Genomic DNA, 18,340 nt, shown 5'->3' with positions numbered 1-18,340 from the left:
ACTTATATGTTATTTATATATTTAGAGAGTGTATAAAATTCTCAAAGTGTTAAGTTCTCACTGTCCATATTCTATCCTAATACTGATCTGCATAAAGGTAATGCTGGTTATAGTTTTAGCTATTCTTAGAAGAATGTGATATGTTATGAAAACAACCAAAATTCCTTATCAGTTACACATTTCTGTTCTGATGCTTCACTAAAAGAGCATGCAGTCAGCTCATCTTCCACAAAAAGGGATTTGAAAGGAGAAGGAAGGCAAGCCTGTAAATTATGTTTTACCTATTAATTTACATAATCTTGGTAAAACTGTGAAAGTAAAATGAACCAAAACTTCTGCTGTGGTCTGTCATGAATGAGCTCTAGAAACAACCTTATTTAAAATACTCACATGGGAATTAGGGTCTAGATTGTAAGCTCTCGTAGCAGTCATATTTATTCCTGCACTTTGTTATTTTTAAATCCTTAGATGCTTTATTCTGTGTATAACCTAATAGCTCCCTAGAACTTTAAGTATCTGTATGATATCTGGAACTCAGAGCTAAAGTTTGCCAACTCCAAAGGTACTGAAGAAGCTGCATTAATTCTAAAAGACCACTTCAATGAAAAAAAACAAAGAAATAATCAATTGAAAGTAAGTGGGAGGAAGCAGATTTGGCTCAAATGATAGGGCATCCACCTACCATATGGAGAACGAAGGTTTAAACCCAGGGTCTCCTGAGCTGTGTGGTGAGCTGGCCCACGCCCAGTGCTGATGTGTGCAAGAAGTGCCGTGCCATGCAGGGGTGTCCCCTGCGTAGGGGAGCCCCCCACACAAGGAATGCACCCAGCATGAAAAGCCACCCCGTGTGAAAAAAGCACAGCCTGCCCAGGAGTGGTGTTGCACACACAAAGAGATGATGCAAGAAGAAGAGACACAGATTCCTGATGCTGCTGACAATAATGCAAGTGGGAGAGAAATAAATAAAAAATCAATCTTAAAAAAATAAAAAGGGTAAGTGGGGCTAATTTAGTTAAAGACTAAGGCAAATAGGAATAAAAGGTTTAAAAAAGTAATATTATCCAATTTTGAAACTTTAATTTCTATGCAGTCCAGAGAGGAAAATTAATTTTGTTGAGAAAATTTTAAAAGTTTCTGTGAGAAAAAGAAAAGAAAACAAAACAAAACAAAAATTCCTGTGGAGTACTATCTAATATAATTTCTTTGGTCAGTTCATTTGAACAGCCCAGCTAACATGGGACCTAAAATAGGAATGAGATCAAGACATTCTGTACAGAATTGTTGTAATACCCTGATGCATTTCAAAGCATTTTGGGAATGAAATAGAAAGGTATTTGCAAAGTCCCTGAAGGGGCCGGGGAAAAAGAATAGAGATATTAAACTTCTACGCCTGGAGAATTCCTACTATTCTTGCAAGCAATAGGGGCTTCCAATTTACTGAAACTGTAAAATGCTGCAAGATGAACCTGTAAAAATAGAACCAAAATAGATGAGCCCTGCCTAATAAAAGGAAATATGCTAATAAGCCAACCCCTCAGTGTTGATAATATAAGAAATGACTTACTTCTGCAGTGATGAGGCTAAGCCTAACTATAATCAATGCCAAAGTCGCCTCCTGAAAGACTCTTTTTTGTTGCTCAAATGTGGCCTGCCTCTTTAAGTCAAACTCTACAAATACGCTTCCTTCCTTCCCTCCTATGGGGGACATGACAAGATTTTCAGGGATGAAGTTTTCTCTGGCAAAGTGCAACATGACACAACTTCCAGGTAAGAGTGGAATTAGAACAAAAGAGGGAAAAGCAAGATAAATTGTTAATGGCTAAGAGATTTCAAATAGAGTAGGGAGGTAATTCTGGAGGTTAATGTTATGCAGGTTTCAGACAGATGAGGCAAACTGCCACAGCAGGCAAAATGCCAAAAAACAGAGTTCCTGAGAATCCTAATACCCTGGGCTTTATCGAAAAGAAGCTACAAAATTATTTCCTCAGTGTATTTAAACCTAAAATTCTCAATTTACCTATTAGGTTATTTTTAAAAAACTTAAGCCTCCAGGATTTATCCTCTGCCAGAAAATACCAGTATCTTCAAGAATGACAACCAAATCAGAGTGGTTACTGTTCAGACTATCCCTAAGACTGGGGAAAGAACAGAGAAGGAGGAATTGTAACTGAGGGTTAAGAAGTAACAAATAATTATGATTACTGAATCATTATGTGGATGCCTTTTTCTTCCAGTATATTATAAAATAGCCAAAGTTTAGTAGCTAAAATTACTGAAACTTATCTCACCCTTTGTATATGGTTATTTTCAACTAAAAACTTGCCATTGTGATGATTATTCCAGATGGATCTTAACCTTGTATATGAACACTTCTATTAAAATGGTAACCACTCTACCCTCCTCTATTTGAGATCCATAAGAAAAACCTTGTAACTAATCTTGTTCCTAAACCACCTCATCCCCAGGTGCCTTGATCATAATGATTGCCTTGTGATTGTAATACCTTTGTGACCAATTACTCATCCTGTTCACCCTTAATGTTTATCTATGAAGGAACCTGAGCCAGCTCCATCCCAATTACTTATCAGCATAAACTGCTAAGCCTGGATATTACAAAACTGTGAGGATATCTGCAGTTCCAGGAGGCAGTTTTTGGGTCCACTGTCCTCCTTTGCTATGCACAAGCAAATAAGCTCTCTCTTTGAAACCCCAATATCTCAGAAATTGGTCATTAATGAAGTGCAATGGGCTAGAACCCACTTTTGCTTGGTAGCAAAAGGCCTCATCCAAGACAAATGCTGTGTGCTCTCTGTATAGGGTACTGTTTGTACCAGGTCAGTTAGTGATGTGTAAGTTTACTGCATAGATTAAATAATATTACTTTTGTTACAACAGAGTATGTAGTTATATACATTATGCAGTGTGCGGGAATGGAGATTTAATATTTGAACACTGATACTTTGGCTTATGAAACATCGGCTCTTTTATAAGCAAAAAAGAGAAAAAGGGCAGCTAATGAAAACATAGACAGGATAAAAGCGGACTTAATGGCTCCAAGGGTAAAGATTTTAGTGGAGAGAAGTAGGTTTTGAAATAGAAGTGAAGTGGGGATGAATGGCCTCCTATGGCAATTTTAATATGTTAGCTTGATCTTAATATCCTTGAATAAAATTTCCTTCCTGCTCTAAGTGGGCTGTGCATGACTGGGTTTCCACACTTACAAAGAGGAATTACACTTCAAGGATGTTACATTTATAGTGTTTCTGTGGCCCTCACAATTACCTACTTCATAAATGTGTTTTCATCATTCAGCTCAGCCCTCCTCTCTGGCCTGAGAAGGATCTGGTTTCCTGGAATGGACTGAGAAGGTTTCTGAATCACTCTCTTGGGACCTTTTTTGAGTCAGGGCTTAGAAAGGGTCAGTGGTTTACAGGGTAATGGTCAGCTGAAGGGGTATTTCAGATCTGAAAACTATGTGAGTTTGTGAGTAGTACAGAGAGTCGCAAATGCATCCTTGAGTTATGGCTCTCCACAGCTGTTGGAAATGTACTGACATTGTACTGACATTGAAATGTACTGACATTGTCACCTAATAAATATTTTAAGTGAAAATAAAGCAAGATGCAAAACAGTATGTAAAATAGGATCTCATTTTAATAAAAAAATTAGGTGAATAAGAAAAACATATAAGAATATATACAGATTATTAGCATTAATTATCTCTAGGGTTAGAGGATTGGATTTGTATGTGAATAAAGGGGCTCCTCAGTTTCTAAGTTATTCATTTCTGTAATGTTTGAATTTTATCACAGGGAGTATATCTTTTGTAATCAATAGCTTTTTGTAAACAGCTATTTAAAAAAAAGTTATGTGTAGACACATCTATTAGTTTTCATCATTTGGAAGGTTTTACTCCTGAGATTAGTGATTTACAGATGAAGAGACATCCTTATACTGCTGGATATATATTTCCTCTTATTTCTCATTATAAGCCTCTTGCTTCCTCCCAAGTAGACAAAAGAAAGAAAAAGATACAAAACTACATTTACTATGTTACTATATATTAGAAATAACAGAAATAAGTAAATGGCTAGTAGCAGTGCAGGAGCTCTATAAAGAGGGCTAACCGTAACACTAAAAATGTAGTATATGCCTGGAACATTTCTTAGTCCTAAATCTTTTATAATAATTATCTTATTTGAACCTCATAACACTCTTACAAGTTAGGTATATTATAGATTCCATTTTATAAATGAGAAAAGCCAAGCATAAAAAACATATTATACCAGTTTAAAAGATCAGTTATAGATATCTGTTAGACTACAGCACAAAAAGTATACTATGAAGTTAGCTCATTACAGAAAACTTAGAAAAAGTAAAAGGAACACTGCTGGTTTGAGACAATTTTTAAAATTATGCAAACAGTGAATCATAATCTAAATGTTCAAAGTGACAAAATATGCAAAGGTAACCCCCGATTTATTTTAATAAGCTCATTGTAATTCAGATCAGATGAGAAAGGCAGAGTTCAGTAAAATGAAATAAAAAGGGAGCAACCAAATGGCAAAGAGTGAATGCAGCCACAAAAATGTTTCTTTTTTTTTTTTTTTTTTCTGGTGCAATTTTTATTCACTTAACCTGGCAAGATCTACACCTGTTGAAGACAAATGTTTTTTTGTTTTTTTTTTTTTAATTTTTTTATTTTTTATTGACTTTGTAATAATATTACATTAAAAATATATATGTGAGGTCCCATTCAACCCCATCCCCCCACCCCCCCTCTCCCCCCCCCCAACAACACTCATTCCCATCATCATGACACATCCATTGGATTTGGTAAGTACATCTTTGGGCACCTCTGCACCTCATATACATTGGTTCACATCATAGCCCATACTCTCCTCCATTCCATCCAGTGGGCCCTGTGAGGATTTACAATGTCTGGTGATTCCCTCTGAAGTACCATCCAGGGCAGCTCCATGTCCCAAAGACGCCTCCACCTCTCATCTCTTCCTGCCTTTCCCCATACCCTTTGTCCACTATGTCCACTTTTCCCATTCCAATGCCACCTCTTCTATGTGGACATTGGATTGGTTGTGTCCATTGCACCTCTATGTCAAGAGGAGGGTCAGATTCCACCTGGATGCTGGATGCAATCCTCCCATTTTCAGTTGTAATCACTCTAGGCTCCATGGTGTGGTGGTTGTCCTTCTTCAACTCCATCTTAGCTGAGTGTGGTAAGTCCAATAAATCAGATTGTAGGTGCTGGAGTCTGTTGAGGCTCAGGATCTGGCTATCACATTGTCAGTCCAGAGATTCAAATCCCCTAAATATATCTTAAACCCCAACATTAACTGCACCTCCAGCACATTGGCATGAAAGTCTTATGAAGGGAGATCCCATCTGAGTCCAGATTCATCATACATAAACACCATTTCCAAAGAGGGGCCATCTGCCCTGGTAGTTAACCCCATCGGCCATGACCATAACTCCCGTGGGTCTCTTTAGCCCTCAAAGGAACCAATATCTGGGGGTTGTATCTGCTTTATCTATCTCTCTGACTCTGCTCAGTTGTGCATGAGGGCAAACCTTCTGCCAGCCTCCAGACTCTTTTTTAGAAACTCGTAGCCATATAAACTCATTTCTCCTTTCCATTTCCCCCTTACTTTAGGTCAAACAGCATTTTAAAGTCATGGTATTTTATGTAGACATGGATATTCTGCTGATCCGCATTGAACCTTCCGTATAAGGTCATTTTCCAGTTGCATCATCAGTTGGTAGTTGATAGTGGTCCCTCGTTGCCAGGGAGGCTCATCCCCGGGTGTCATGTCCCACGCTGGGGGGAAGGCATTGCATTTACATGCTGAGTTTGGCTTCGAGACTGGCCACATTTGAGTAACATGAAGGCTGACAGGAGGAAATTCCCAGGCACAAAGTTGTTCTAGGCCTTGTTCTTATTTTGGGTTTATCAGCTCACAAGCATAGTCATTAGCATCAGGGGCTCACTGTTGAACCCTCACTCCCTCCCGGTCCCCGCCACTGTACCTGGGAGACTGTCGCTGCTCCCCTAGGGACCATGACAGAGCACCACTGGCCAGGAACCCAGTACCCCCCCTACTGTGGTTTTTAATTGTTGCCACTATGAGTATATCCAAACATTACCATGCATCCTGGACATATGTTCTGTACAGCTCCCTGTCAGCCATATATCACCTGTCATTGGTACCCCATACCAGTATCCCTCCATTGCCATTGTTGAAACACTCTGTGATCCAGAACTCCCCGAAATTTGAAGCCCAATATAATTTCATGGTCCCTTACTAGGGAATGGCATATAGCGATGAGCTTAAAGGATAAAGAACTTGGATAAAGTTAGATAAAGAACTTAGATAAAGAGTGTTGACTTGAAAAAATTCCACATCCTATCTTTTTCTTTCCCCCCCCCCCCCCCCAATTATTCAGCTTTTCTTCACAGGAGTCCTAGACCACAGCAATGTATATATATAATATACAGCACTCCCACACATCCACCAGAAAACCTTTTCCCTTCCACAGTGATACTCTTACGCCCTATTCATATCATATTTACTTAAAGTGATGTACAGAGTCTGAGACATTAGCTTTCTAACAAGGTGACATCTGTGCTTACATTGTGGTGCATACTTTAGGATACACAGTTCTTTACATTTTTAGTTATCCTATGTTTTACATTATGGTTTACATTATCAGTCTGTCATCTCCTATATGTTATAGTGTAATATTACATGTTTTATATCCATCCTTGTGTACTCTCAAGAAACTCCTCTCTTACCCCCCATTTACTTTGGTTCCACACATTTAACGTCCATTTTCCCTTCCACCTTGGTGTCCTCAGTGATAGCCAACCTCCGTTTCCTGAGGAGCCACTTCCAGAGATAGATGGAATAGTGTTCAGGTCCTAACTTACTCAACTGCCCCAATGCCCTGGGAGCCACCCTTTCTCTCGAGGGATACAGTTCCCTCTATTTGATGGCATTAGTCCTCCCCAGGATGTGGGTCCACCCCCACTCTCACTACTTGGGTTTCTACCCCATGGTGTCACCCACTCTGGCAGAATGAGCATTTAGACATTCCCCAGGAGCCCGTCCTGCATCAGACCCTCCCCTCCGAGCATTCTAAACAGGTAACCCTCTTTATTATATTTTGATATGATTTTCTCGGCATTTTACTCTCCACCAACACCTGACCCTCTCCTGGTTCGTATGCTACCCCTTCCTCCCCCCACTTTTGGGCAACGTTACCCATCCGTCCCTCCCCAGCCACCCTCAAACCCGCAAAGCCCCAAGCAAAGGCAACCCCTTGCCCCCCTTTTATCTCTTCTTTGTGTTCATACTTACCACCATCTCATCTTAAATTCGACCCCTGCAGACATCGGCTCATATCCTTCCTCCACCCTCCGATTTCCTATAAGCCTATCGTTCAGTCTCTTGCTATCTAGGGCAGCTTTTTATTTCATATCATTGAGGTCATGTAGTATTTGTCCTTCAATGTCTGGGTTGCTTCACTCAACATAAGGTTCTCAAGATTCATCCATGTTATCACATGTGTTTGTAGTGTGTTTGTTCTTACAGCCGAGTAGTATTCCATTGTGTGTATATACCACATTTTATTGATCCACTCATCTGTTGATGGGCATTTGGGTTGATTCCAACTTTTGGCAATAGTGAACAATGCTGCTATGAACATTGGTGTACATATATCGGTTTGTGTTCTTGTTTTCAGTTCTGCTGGGTATATACCCAGCAGTGGTATTGCTGGGTCATATGGCAAATCTATGGCTAGTTTTTTGAGAAACCGCCATACTGTCCTCCAGAATGGTTGGATCCTTCTGCATTCCCACCAGCAGTGGATGAGTGTTCCCCTTCCTTCACATCCTCTCTAGCACTTGTATTCTTCTGTTTTTTTCATAGCTGCCAATCTTATGGGTGTAAGATGGTATCTCATTGTAGTTTTGATTTGCATTTCCCTGATAGCTAGAGATTTGGAACATTTTTTCATGTGCTTTCTTGCCATTTGTATTTCTTCTTCGGAGAAGTGTCTGTTTAAGTCTTTTTCCCATTTTTTAAATGGGTTGTTTATCTTTTTATTTTCAAGATATAGGAGTTCTTTATATATGCAAGTTATAAGTTTCTTATCAGATATATGGTTGCCAAATATTTTCTCCCACTGTGTGGGCTCCCTTTTTACTTTCTTGACAAACTCCTTTGAGGTGCAGAAGGCTTTAATTTTGAGGAAGTCCCATTTATCTATTAGTTCTTTTGCTGCTCGTGCTTTTGGTGAGATATTCATAAATCCATTTCCTATTACAAGGTCCTGTAGATGTTTCCCTACACTGCTTTCTAAGGTTTTTATGGTCTTGGCTCTTATATTTAGGTCTTTGATCCATCTTGAGTTGATCTTTGTATAGGGTGTGAGATGGTAATCCTCTTTCATTCTTCTACATATGGCTATCCAGTTCTCCAGACACCATTTGTTGAATAGGCCACTCTCTCCCAGTTGAGAGGGTTTGGTGGCTTTATCGAATATTATGTGGTTGTATATGTGAGGTTCTATATCAGAGCTTTCAATTCGATTCCATTGGTCTATGTGACTCTCCTTATGCCAATACCATGCTGTTTTCACCACCGTGGCTTTATAGTATGTTTTGAAGTCAGGTAGTGTGATTCCTCCAATTTCGTTTTTCTTTTTCAGTATGTCTTTGGCTATTCGGGGTCTCTTTCCTTTCCAAATAAATTTCATAGTTAGTTTTTCTAGTTCCTTAAAGAAGGCTGCATTGATTTTTATTGGGATTGCATTGAATGTGTAGATCAGTTTTGGTAGGATAGACATCTTAATAATGTTCAGTCTTCCTATCCATGAACAAGGAATAGTCTTCCATTTATTTAGGTCTTCTTTGATTTCCTTGAACAATCTTGTATAGTTCTCGGTGTATAAGTTCTTTACCTCTTTAGTTAAATTTATTCCTAAGTATTTGATTTTTTTATTTACTATTGTGAATGGTATTTGTTTCTTGATTTCCTCCTGATCTTGCTCATTATTGGTGTACAGAAATGCTACTGATTTTTGCGCATTGATCTTATAACCTGCGACTTTACTAAACTCATTTATGAGTTCTAGAATCTTCGTTGTAGATCTCTCAGGGTTTTCTATGTATAGGATCATGTCATCTGCAAATAATGAAATTTTGACTTCTTCCTTTCCAATTTGAATGCCTTTTATTTCTGGTTCTTGCCTCAGTGCTCGAGCAAGTACTTCTAAGACAATGTTAAATAGGAGCGGAGACAGTGGGCATCCTTGTCTTGTTCCTGAGTTTAGAGGGAAGGAGTCTAGGATTTCTCCATTGTAAACAATATTGGCTTTAGGTTTTTCATATATACTCTTTATCATGTTCAAAAAATTCCCTTGTATTCCAACCTTTTGGAGTGTTTTTATCAAGAAAGGGTGCTGTATTTTGTCAAATGCTTTTTCTGCATCAATAGATATAATCATGTGATTTTTTTCCTTCAATCTGTTTATATGGTGTATTACATTGATTGATTTTCTTATGTTGAACCATCCTTGCATACCTGGGATGAATCCCACTTGGTCATGGTGTATAATACGTTTAATGTGTTGTTGAATACGATTAGCAAGTATTTTGTTAAGTATTTTTGCGTCTAGGTTCATTAGAGAAATTGGTGTGTAATTTTCCTTTCTTGTGATGTCTTTGTTTGGCTTTGGTACCAGGGCAATTTTGGCATCACAGAAGGAGTTGGGCAACGTTCTTTCTGTTTCGATGTTTTGGAATAGTTTCAGCAGGATTGGTGTCAGTTCTTTCTGGAATGTTTTGTAGAATTCACCTGTGAAGCCATCTGGCCCTGGGCTCTTCTTAGTTGGGAGATTTTTAATAACTGATTCTATCTCTCTGCTTGTGATTGGTTTGTTAAGATCATCAATTTCTTCTTTTGTCAATATGGGCTGTTTATGTGTTTCTAGGAATTTGTCCATTTCCTCTAGATTGTCATTTTTGTTGGAATATAGTTTTTCAAAATATCCTCTTATGATAGTCTTTATTTCTGTGGGGTCAGTGGTGATATCGCCTTTCTCATTTCTTATTTTGTGTATTTGCATCTTCTCTCTTTTTTTCTTTGTTAGTGTTGCTAAAGGTTTGCCAATTTTGTTAATCTTCTCAAAAAACCAGCTCTTGGTCTTGTTTATCTGTTCAAGTGCTTTCTTATTTTCTATTTCATTTAGTTCTGCTCTTATCTTTGTTATTTCCTTCCTTCTTCTTCCTGTTGGGTTGCTTTGTTGTTGTTTTTCTAATTCCTTCAAATGTGCAGTTAGTTCTTCAATTTTTGCTCTTTCTTCTTTTTTGATATATGAATTTATGGCTATAAACTTCCCTCTCAGTACTGCTTTTGCTGCATCCCATAAATTTTGGTATGTTGTGTTATCATTATCATTTGTTTCAAGGTAGTCATTGATTTCTTTTGAGATTTCCTCTTTGACCCACTGTTTTTCTAAGAGTGTGCTGTTAATTTCCAAATCGTGGTGTGAAATCTGGGCTTCTGTCCCTTGCAAATCTCCAGCTTGACTCCACTGTGGTCAGAGATAATGTTTTGTATGATTTCAATCTTTCTGAATTCGTTCAGCCTTTCTTTGTGGCCTAGCATATGATCTATCTTGGAGAATGATCCATGTGCGCTTGAGAAAAATGTATATCCTGCTGTGTTTGGGTGTAGCGATCTATATATGTCTATTAGATCGAGCTCCTCTAATATACTATTCAGATGTTTTGTTTCTTTGGTGATTCTCTTTTGAGATGTTCTGTCCAGAGTTGATAGTGGTGTATTAAAATCCCCCACTATAAGTGTAGATGTATCTATTCTTTCACTTAGTTTTTCCAGCGTTTGCCTGACGTATTTAGAGGCACCCTTGTTAGGGGCATAGATATTTATGATTGTTCGATCTTCTTGACAGATTTTCCCTTGGACTAAAATGTAGTATCCTTCTTTGTCTCTCACAATTGTTTCACATTTAAAGTCTATTTTGTCTGATATTAATATAGCTACTCCTGCCTTTTTTTGGTTATTGTTAGCTTGTATGATTGTTTCCCAGCCTTTCACTTTCAATCTCCATGCGTCTCTGGGTCTAAGATGTGTCTCTTGTAGACAGCATATGGATGGGTCATATTTCCTTATCCAATGTCCCAGTCTGAATCTTTTGATAGGTGAGTTTAATCCATTGACATTCAGTGTTATTACTATCAAGGAATTATTTGTGTTAGCCATACTTTGATTGGATTTGTGTTTGTCATATTTTGTTTGTATATTTTTTTTTTGTCTTTTTTGTTGTTGTTGTTGGTCTTATACTCTCCTCCAACTTTGCTTTTCCTGTTTTTTCCTTTCTTCCTGCAGCACTCCCTTTAGAATTTCTTGAAGGGGAGGTTTCTTGTTGGTATACTCTTTCAGTTTCTGTTTGTCTGCGAATATTTTGAACTCTCCATCATAACAAAAATGTTTCTTGTTTTTTGATGTCATCCACTGGAATTTTGATATCAGTGCTAATATATTAGAAGTTTTATCTTTACCATTATTTTTATTTATGTATTTATTTATTTTTGTCATCTATTACTTAATATTCCCCCAGCAGTTTAACCAGTCTCAGCTCTGTGACTTCAATCTCTGGTTCCTTGTTTTTTGGGGACTATAACACGAGAATGGAGGCTGACACCGTTGGATCTTTGTTTCATTCTCTAATGTAACCCTATTACCTGAAATGGTAGCTAAAACATGACAGGTACTCAATAAATATTTATGAATGAACTTAGATTAAACACTTAAAAAGTAACTTGAACTTATTTCTCTAACCACGTCAATGACTTAATAACTGGAATATTCATCTAAAATACTCTAAAAGTTAATCAAAGCATCACTTTGATAGCTCTGGATTCTGTTGCAATGTAACAGTTCATTTCTATCATCCATTAAAGTTTAGAAAAATAAATAACACTAAAATTTGGAGTATCTATATCTATCTATCTCTCTATGGATCTATCATCAATCTATAATTGTCAGGTATGGCAGTTTGGTATTGTTTATGAATTCCAAAAATAGATATTGGATTGTGTTTGTGAACTGGTCTGTTCCTCTGGGCATATTAGATTGTATTAGATTCTTGGAATCGGAGGTTTCACTTTTACTTTATTAAATCAAGACTAGGGTTTTTATTTGAGCATGTCATTAGGGTGACTTGGTTTGAGTCAGCCCTCTCCCCTTTGTGGGCTATATAAACAGATGCTCAGTCAGGAAGTAAATACATGGAAAAGGAGAACACAGAGAACTTAGTTTTGGACACTGGAGTCCCAGAGAGAAAGCCCAGCCATTAGGCCTGATAGTTTGCCGCTGCAGAGACCTGCACAGCTGAGAAAACTCAGAAAGAAACATACCCCAGAGAGAGAGAGAGACAAACCTTATGCTAGCCTACAACTGAGATCAGAAGAAGCTGGGACCATGGAGCGTTAGGAGAAAGAGGAATGATGAACCCTCTCAGAGACTGGCAGCCATAATGCTCCAAGTAACTTATACTTATGGCCTTGTGACTGTAAGCTTCTACCCCAAATACCCTTTATAAAAACCAACAGATTTCTGGTATTTTGCATCAGCACCCCTTTGGCTATCTAATACAGCAGGGTAGTTTAATCTGAGCAATTTATTAATTCTCTAAATATTTTTTTTCAAAAATAGGAGTCTTGTCTGGAGTTAAGTGGAGATACAACATTTTGGTAAAAAAGGAAACCACAGACATCCCTTGAAGCTTTAGTCATTTGTTTATTCATTCATTTATTAAGCAGTTATTTGAGTGTCAAGCATTATATTAGACATTTGGATTAAAATGAATATTCATTCATTCATCTCACCATTCAAACACCATCCATCCATTCACCCATTAAAATTTTTTTATCAAGAACCTACTATGCATGAGATGCTGTGCTAAATGCCTCATGTACATCAGTGGTTTTAAATGGAAGTGACATTTGACAATGTCTGCAGACATATTTGGTTGCTACAAATGGTGTTCGTGTGTGAATGTGGTGTGAACTGGCATCTAGTGAGTAAAAGCTAGGGCTGCTGTTACACATTCTATGGTGTACAGGATAGCCCCCACAACAAAGAATGATTTAGTCCAATAGTGTTGAGGCTGAGAAACTCTGATACAGATTATTTTATTTAATCCTCTAAATAACTCCACGAGGCAGAGAGTATTATTACCATCTCCTTCTTAGAAATGAAGAAGCTTGAGGCTTATTGTGGTCAAAGAACCACTTAAGACCCAACATTCAAAAGGGCAGTGCTGGCCGTTACTTGACTCCACAATTGTGCTTCACAGTTATGACACATCAATCCTGGGGTAAAGAAAATCTGGAATGAGAAGAAGATGGGGGTGGGGGGAGAAAGCCGTAGAAAGTAGGAGACTGTGAAAGTGGGTGGGTAATAAAGCAAGAATAAACTGCTCTCACATAAAGCATTCAGGGAAGATAGAAGCATAGGGAGGATAAAACAGAAATAAAATGATGCTAAAAACAGATGGTACTCTTATGGATGCATCAAGAGAAAATGGGGCTGGAGAAAGAAATAGAACAACTAATAAACAAGGAGGAGCTCTAAATTGCTTTTAAAAAAGCAAGTAATCCTGAACTCTTAAAATCTACTTCTCCCGAAGGAAACAGATGCGAACAAGTTGGGGAGTGAGTGAAGAAATTGTTATTGATTAAAATCTGCCCAGTAGAAATGTGAAATATAGGCTTATAAGGTATTAGGAGTTAGGCTCACATATTTACTGAATCACTTACAATGATTTATGGACAAATTATTGAGATTTGAGGATACTGAAAAGATTTGAACAAAGAAAATACTACATAATGACATTCAAGATATGTAGGGACTGTAATTACGTGAGCTTATTGTTAGAATTCACTAGAATTTTGCTTCAGTATCATTTAGTTAACAAATCAATATGAAATGATCACCAAGAACTCTGTGCAAAAAGGATTAGTAACTGAAATACTAAAAAGCCCTTATAAGGCAGATTCAGCTCCAAGACTTCCTGATCATGGACCTAAGGATTGGGTTAAGACAAGGCCAATTGTACATCAGAACTTGAAGAGCTGTGTTGTATTACTACAACTACATGGCCTACATATCTATTAGAAAGGTTATTTTGTGCACGCTTCGGCAGCACATATACTAAAATTGGAACGATACAGAGAAGATTAGCATGGCCCCTGCGCAAGGATGACACGCAAATTCGTGAAGCGTTCCATATTTTTCCGCCCACACTTCCCATGCCGCTGACGACAACAGAAGCGGACAAAGAAACAAGACGCAGCAAATAGACACCAAGAACAGATAACCAGGGGAGGGGGGGAAATTAAATAAAATAAATAAATCTTTAAAAAAAAAAAGAAAGGTTATTTTAACAAACTTGGCTCAATTTAAAATCACAATGGAATAAAATAAGCCATATAGATTTTAAAAATCATGGTTGTACACTTTTAAATTAGGATGTGTAAGGAGAGAGAAATTCTCAGGAGGTAAACCACAGAGAGGATATATCTTGACCAGGCTATATAAATTTTTGTAAAGTATTCTTGAGTCTCAGAAAGTTTTCCCTAAAGTCTAAAATAAACTTCCCTCTTGCACTTTAAACTGATTTCCCCTTGTTCTCCCTGGGAAAAAAAGAAGTGCAACAGATGTAATTAATGTGCCTGAGGATTATATCCTCCTTCCCCACCACCCCTGACCTCTTTTGTTCCAAAACCTTGAGCTATCTCTATAGGCTTCACTTTAAGCTAAACTTTGGGTAATTTTAATGAGCTACATGTTTTAAAACTATATAAGTCTTTTCCTCAGTGTTTATGTCCTTTCTTTTTCTTTCTTCTTTTTTCCTGATTATTAAGTTTCTCTTAACATAAGTTTTAGGTCACAAAATTCACATATACAATATACAGTACTCCCACATATCCAACATAAAACCCTTTTCCCTTCACAGCAATAATCTTTTTACATATTCATACTATATTTACTGAAACTGATGTACAGATATTGAGACAATAGCTTTCAAACAAGGTAACATTTGGGTTTACATTGTGGTTTATATTTTAGACTATACAATTTTCTAAATTTTTAGTTATCTTATGTTTTACATTATGATTTACATTTTAGCCTATCAGTCCCTACATATTTTTGGTGTAATTTAACATGTCTTATATCTATCCTTGTGTGATCTTGTGGAACACTTCTATTGCCCACACAGTTACAATGATTCCATCTATTCAATACCTCTTTCCCCCTCCCCTTACGGGCTTAGGGCCCACAGTGACAGTCAATCTTCATTGCGTGAAGGGCCATGTTCAGAGATACTTGCAACAGTGTTGAGGGCTTGACATGCTCAACTGCCCTAATGCATAGGGAACCACCATTTCTCTTGAGAGATACAATTCCCTCTATTTGAGAACATCAGTCCTCCCCAGGATGTGAGTATACCTTCACTCTCATTATATAGGTCTCTAATGGAACCTGGCAATATATTGGGCTTCATTTTTGAAGAAGTTTTGGATGACAGAGAGGTTCGACAATGGCAGGGGAAGAATACTGTGTAGGATGTTATTGACACATGGTTGGTAGGGAGTTCTCCAGGGCCTATACCAGGGTACATAAAAATGTTTGGATATTTTCATAGGGGTTAAAATTGAAAACAACAACTGAGGGAGTACTGAGTTCCTAGCCAGAGGAGCTCTATCACAGTCCCTAAAGGAACAGCAACAATCCCCTAAGTCCAACAGCAAAGACCGAAAAAGAAGGAAGGTCCAACAATGAGCCCTTGATAGTGATGACTATGCTTGTAAGCCTGTGCACCTGAAATAAGAACAAGGCCTAGGGCTGCAGGGTGCCTAGGAGTTACCTCATGAGAGCCTCCATGTTGCTCAAATGTGGCCAGTCTGAAGCCAAACTCAGCATGTAAATGCGTTGCCTTCCCCCCAGCATAGGAAATGACTCCTGGGGATGAGCCTCCCTGGTGCCGAGGGATTACTACCAAGTACCAGTTGATGATGTAATTAGAAAATAACCTTGAATAAAAGGGTCAACTAGGACCAGAAGAATATCTCAGTCTACATATAATACCAGGAGTTAAAAATGCTTTTTGACCTGAATAAAAGGGGGAAATGGAAAGGACAAATGAGTTTATATGGCTGTGAGTCTCTGAAAAGAGCCGAGAGGTTATCAGAGGGGTTGCCCTTATGCACACCTCAGCAGAGTCCCAGAGACAGATAAAGTAGATACAACCCCAGGTATTGGTTCTTCTGAGGGCTACAGAGACCCACAGGTTCTATGGTCATGGCAGATGGAGTTCAGTGCCATGTCAGTTGGCCCTACTTTGGAGTTGGTGTTTTTGTGTGATGGAGCTGGACTCAGATGTGATCTTTGTCCACAAGCCTCTTTTGTTACTTTTACTGGAACTGTAGTTTAACTAAACTGGGGTTTAGTGTATACCCCGGAGGACCTGAATCTCTGGACTGACCATGTGATAGCCAGGCCCTGAGCCTCAACAGACTTGCAGCTCCTACACTTTGGTTTATTGGACTTACCCCATTAAGCTAACATGGAGGTGAAGAAGATCAACCACCACACCAGGGAGCCAAGAGTGCCTACAGCTGAAAGCAGGAGAATTGCATCCAGCATCCATGTGGAATCTAAACCCCCTCTTGATATAGATGTTGAGTGGACACAACCATTCTAAGGTCCACAGGATGGAGGAATAGAGTATGGATTAGAGTGGACTTACTGATATTCTATTCATGAACTATTGTGATTAGTAATTGAAGAAAATATGGCCTTGGTGTGGAGAAAGTGGCCATGGTGGCTGCTGGGGGTAGGGAGTGGGAGGAAGAGATGTGATGTGGAGCATTTTCGGGGGTTGGAGTTGTCCTGGGTGGTGCTGCAGGGACAGTTACCGGACACTGTATGTCCTCCCATGGCCCATGGGTGGACTGTGGGAGAGGGCGGGCTATGGTGTGGACCATTGACCATGAGGTGCAGTGGTGCTCAGAGATGTATTCACCAAGTGCAATGAATGTCTCATGATGATGGAGGAGGTTGTTGTTATGGGGGGAGGAGTGGGGGGAGGGGGGTGGGGGGTATGTGGGGATCTCATATTTTTCGAATGTAACATTAAAAATTAAAGACAAAAAAAAAATAAACCATAAAAGTAATAGCTATTTGTTATAAAATATCAAAACAATACAAATATGTAGGAGGTAGGAACTGCATTTAAGTAACCAGTTACCTGTTAAAGGAATTTTAGGTTACTTTCATTTTTGCTATTAAAATAATGCTCAAACAAAGACACTTGTACGTCTATTTTGTACGTATTCTTTTAAGGTATCTTTTCTAGAGATTGGATTGCTGGTTTGTGATAGATATCAAAATGCCTTCCAAACGATGGTACCAATTATTACTAACAGTTTATTAAAATACCTATTTATTCTCTTTGTTAATAAAAATGAAAATAAAATAGTAACAGCTAAAATTTACTGTTTACTGTGTTATAAACACTGATCTAAGCATTCTCATATATTATAAGGGATAGAATAAGTTTTAAACTTTATAATATTAACATGACAGGCAAAAAAATCACACTTTTCTTGTTCTAGTTAATTAATTTCTACAGGTTCTGGATTCATGTCATGTAGCACTCAAAGAAGTCAACTTATTTAGAAAAAGTTCCCATCCCAAGATTATAAAAATATATGACTATATTTAAATTTTGAATGTTTAGATGTGTATTTAGTTTATGTATTTATTTTTACCATTCAGAATGTTTGTTGTAGCAACAATAGTTAGCTACCCACTACAGATGAATATTTCCCTTCTAGGGTATAGAAATGTCCCTAGGATGTGACTGTCCATCTAGAGATTTTCCCAGATCCTCTTAGCTCTGAGTAAGGTGACGTGACTAGTTCTACCTAATGCAAGGTGAACAGAAATGACGTATATCACTTACAGTCTAAGGCGAAGCACATGTTCCGTATTATTCCCTTTTTTCTATCTGCCAGCTGGAGCCTGGTACTAAAGATGCCCTTGTAAGTCATACTAAGATGGCAGTGTCTCTGTTAGCATGGATACCTGAATGACTGGATGTAGGAGGGTCTGCTACATACCCCTACCTCAATAAGGAACACCATTAATGGACTATTATACAAGTAAGAAACTTTTGTTAAGTTACTGGAATTTAGGGATTTGTATGTTGTAACAATTAGCAT

The 18,340-nt window shown here is 38.1% G+C and overlaps 1 protein-coding gene and 1 non-coding gene across 5 annotated transcripts in view; one reads left to right on the top strand and one right to left on the bottom strand.

Annotated features, from left to right (window-relative positions):
* KCNQ5 (potassium voltage-gated channel subfamily Q member 5) overlaps positions 1-18,340 on the bottom strand; it is a 655,428-nt gene that overhangs the window by 136,012 nt on the left and 501,076 nt on the right. The gene's annotated exons all lie outside the window — the stretch shown is intronic.
* On the top strand, positions 14,241-14,347 carry LOC111759846 (U6 spliceosomal RNA). The gene has a single exon (XR_002793710.1). It is a non-coding gene; the product is annotated as a U6 spliceosomal RNA (small nuclear RNA).

The sequence above is a fragment of the Dasypus novemcinctus genome, chromosome 11, assembly GCF_030445035.2.
Source record: "Dasypus novemcinctus isolate mDasNov1 chromosome 11, mDasNov1.1.hap2, whole genome shotgun sequence".
In the NCBI taxonomy this organism is placed as follows: Eukaryota; Metazoa; Chordata; class Mammalia; order Cingulata; family Dasypodidae; genus Dasypus; species Dasypus novemcinctus.
Note: the sequence above shows the minus strand (reverse complement) of the source record. Positions and strands in the feature narration are given on the sequence as shown.